Source organism: Glycine soja, chromosome 20, assembly GCF_004193775.1.
Source record: "Glycine soja cultivar W05 chromosome 20, ASM419377v2, whole genome shotgun sequence".
NCBI classification, from domain to species: domain Eukaryota; kingdom Viridiplantae; phylum Streptophyta; class Magnoliopsida; order Fabales; family Fabaceae; genus Glycine; species Glycine soja.
The window spans coordinates 10,111,252-10,115,610 of record NC_041021.1 but is presented as its reverse complement, the minus strand read 5'-3'; positions in this window follow the sequence as shown (position 1 = coordinate 10,115,610).

The following is a 4,359-nucleotide window of genomic DNA, read 5'->3' as shown; positions in this document are numbered from 1 at the left end:
GGAATAAAACATACCTTTTTCTTTATTTTCATGTTGATTATTCCTACAAAAAATTATGACAAACCTAAGGTGTCCCACATGAGCACCTAGGTTTGCATTGAAACAAAAAATAAGAACAAACCTACCTAATGGGTCCCTATGTACACAAATCATGAAGATGTTGGGTGCATGAGTGATTTTACAAAAGAGTGTTGCACCACTCAACACATTCATCATACCACCTATCATAGGGATTTGGTGCCTAATAATACCTATTTATGACACCAACAAAGCACAAGGATTTAAGCTCTTACGAACCAAACCCTCATCCAACAACTCCTTTACTTGAGAAATAACCTCAAGCTCAAGAGGTATGGCGGTGCTAAGGGATGTTTCCCTTGATAGGAGAAGGTAGAAAGATTGTTTAAGAAGGAGTGCTCTTTTAATATCACCTTTTGTTGCAAAATGCTTAACAATCTTCTTGGAGGAATCCTTTTCCTCCTTTTCCTTCCCCTTGGCCTTTGAAGACAAGGCCTTACTATCCTTCTTTTTCTTTTTTTTTTCTAGTTTTTCTTCCTCATCCCTCTTATCTTTCATAGTTATTTGATCTTTGGCCACCTGTGAAGGTGTTTGAGGATGCAACACAAATTTAGTGCCAAGATGGGTGAGGGTAATTTTATTAGTTAGGCCATTGTAAATGATCTTCCTATCAAATTGTCATGGCCTTCCTAAAAGAATATGTCCTGCCTCCATGGGAACTATATCACAATTAACTTCACCCTTATATGTCCCAATGGAGAAAGGTACCATCACTTGTTGGTTAACTATCATTTTCCCTTGCTCATTGAGCCATTGAAGTTTATAAGGTTTTGGGTGGGGAATGATAGTGAGGTTCAACATGGAAACAAATCTTGTGCTACAACAATTGCAACAAGATCCATTATCCACAATGAGAGAACAAGTTTTATCTAAAATTTTGCATCTTGTATGAAAGATGTTCTCTGTTTGGGATTGAGATAGATCACAATATTGACCTCCAAGGAGCCTTCTAACCATTAAGAGGTCACCTTCTTCATGGGGGTAGACTTCCTCACTAGACTCTTCACCCCTTACTTCATCTTCACTTCCACTAGAGGAAGGGCAAGAAGTAGTCTCCTCTTGACTATTATAAATGTCTTGACCCCTCATGATCATGGTTTTCTTTGTTGGGCATTGAGAGGCAATGTGACCTCTCCCAAGACATTTGAAGCATTTAATGTTGCTAGTCCTTTCTTGGGAACTAGTCTTAGGGGTGTATTTCTCTATGGTTTTACCCTTATCTTCCTTGGGTTTTGAAGGTGCAGCCCCCAAAATTCCATAGGCTTGGTCCTTCCTTGGATAAGAGTGAGAGCCATAAGATTTTGAAGAAGGCTTTCTTTTAAGTTGTTGCTCCACTCTTATACAAAGTTGGACTAGCTCATCTAGGTCCCTATATGGAAGGAGTTCAACCTTGTCCCTTAATTCCATATTAAGCCCACTAAGGAACCTAGCTATGCTTGTTCTTTCCTCCTCCCTAAGTCCAACTCTTAAAAGGAGTAGTTCCATTTGTTGTCTATATTCTTCAACACTCATACTCCCTTGTCGAAGCCTTTGGAGCTTGTCCATAAGCTCCCTTTCATAGTAGGGGGAATGTGCCTCTTCCTAAGGACACTCTTAAGATCATTCCAATACTCTACTGGAGGATCCCCATGAATCCTTCATTCCCTAACAAGGGAAGTCCACCAATAGAAGGCATACCCTTGAAAGCTAAGGGTAGCCAATGGAACTTTTCTCTCTTCGCTAATATGATGGCAAGCAAAGAGTTGTTCAACCTTCATTTTCCAATCTAATTAGGCCTCAACATTATCTTTTCCATGGAAATATGGGAGGCTAATGTTAACTTCTTGAGGCCTTCTATCCTTTTCTTTTTGTTGGGAGTGATGTTTAGTTTGTGAACTATGGCGCCCTCTATAATAGTCGCTAAGTTCTTCACTTAAACTCTTGCAAGATTCATGACTACTATAGGAGGCATGTTTTTCTCTTTTCATTTCTTTCATTATTTTTCTTTTTTCTTCCTCTCTTATTTTCTCTCTTTCATCTTGACTTATTTCTTCCACTCTTTTTTTACCTTTTTCTTTTCTCTCTTGCTTTTCTTTCCACAACTTAAGGGATATCAACTCATCTAATATAAGGGGTCCTTAGGAGTAAAACCCTCACCATTAACACTAGATAAAGAATGAAGACTCATGTTGGTTCCTAAGTTATGGTTCTTTCTTGTTGGGGGTTTGAAAAAAAGGTAAAAGAAACTATGGTTGAAACTAGCCAAAATAAACACTAAAAGAGGTGTGAAAGATAAGGTAAAAACTAATTGGTAAAATGCAAGCTATCTAGGCGGTCTGACAATGGAGTGTAAAGGAAATAAGCTATGAAAGTAAGCAAGAAATTAAAGTGCAAGAAATGCAAACTAGGCGAATCCTAAGAGTGTTTAGATGTCCTCATTTAAGGTTCCCAACAAAACACTCACTATCCTAAGGGAAAATTGCCTAAAATTATTACACACAAATGGAAGTAGGGTGACCAATTGGAGGCTCCCAACTTACTTCCAATGAAAGGCCTTTTTGTTACAAAGTTTGAAAGCAAAGAAAATTGCCAATTACAAATTACAAAAAAAAAAAAAAAGTCCTCAATTTTGGTGGCTATTCTCTCTTTTGTGTTTCACTCAATTTGGAGTGCTTCTTATTCCAATAGCTCTTAAGGTGGTTGGCCCCTTGCTTCTTGACTCAAATTCTTCAAGGGATGACACCAATCCTCCTTTCCAATTCCCTATATGGAAACTCACAAACAAGGAAACAAAGAGACAAGCAATAACCAAAGACCAAAAAATGAGATGAAAGCTAAACCAAAAGAGTTTTGACAAGACAAATTTTCCGGGATGATTCAACAATTAAAGCAATGAAAAGCACATAAAAGCAAGGTAGGACTCAAAGAGAAACTTAGAATGGCTCTAGAGTAGAGTTAAAAAAACTTAAAAAAAAACTCAAGAAATCTCTAGTTTTGGCACTTGTTTTCACAATAATTTTCAATTTAAATTTCATAACTAGGATTGGTATAAAATAGGCACCAATTATAGAACAAATTTTGAGCCAAAACAACAAGCACACTTTCCTTTCACTTTTTTTTTCCTGGACACTGATTTTTCTGTCAACTTGTGTTATTTTTCTTATTTTTTCCTTTAATCCAAATCGCTTGGTTACTTTTTTTATAATTTTGGTCCAGATGTCTAGAAAATTCAGTAAAAATTTCAGCTCAAAACACGTAGTGACCAATTCCCAGTAATTTATACAAGTTTGTATGTTCAAGCTACCAGCACCAGCGATATCAACCTAGAAATAAAGAGTAGTGTTTATGTTGCTTAAGGCTTGGATAGTTACAATTTGTGTTTGCTTATGCTCAATCATCTTGAATAAAAAAATTCAAGAGAGCTTAAGACTTATTTGATTCACAAATCCAGCCACAACTCAGCACCACAACTCAACTTCATCATAGGCATCATGTAGGAATCTTAGAAAACATAAAAAGAGTTCAACAACAAGACTACTTCTAGGAATTGATTTACAACATGTTATGAACTAAATAACATGCATGAATTAGACTCAAAATTCAAAAGATAGGCTAAGAATGACAAGAATACATGAACAAATATATCTAGAATTCAATAAACAAAATAAAAATTCAACACAAACGTAGAGCATAATGTGATAATTACTATGACTAAACATGACTCTAAGACAACATGGATTAAGTGATTTACACTTAGATTTTTGTGTTTTTTTTATAATCAATATTTTGGAAGAAAATATAGATCTAAAGGTTCAACACAAGAATATTATGAATGAAAATTGATAGAACCTAAAATCAACACAAAAAAAAGATTCAAGAGTATATCTACAAAATTTGAACCATAGAAATGCAAGGACAAGTGTAGATCTAAGATTTAATCGGTTTATTTTTTTGAATCTACTCTAAACAGCACCAAACCACAAGACAATGGAGGATATACATGGAGAATAAGATGAAGAACAAGGAATTAAAGAGAATTCAGTGAACAAAAAGATAGAGGAAGCAAAAGAACATCACCTAGATGAAGATGCTCTTGATACCACATGATGTAAGCTCCATTGGAGCTTGTAGGCCTAGGATCTTCTTCATCAATGAACTCATTTGCTTCTTGGAAGATGAATGGTAGTAGAATAGAGAAGGAAGAGAGAGAGGAGATGCCACTTCAAGGAGAAGATGATTCTAGAAGAAGCTCACCACCATAGGAGGCCATGGATAAGAGCTTGGAGGAAGAAGGAGATGAAT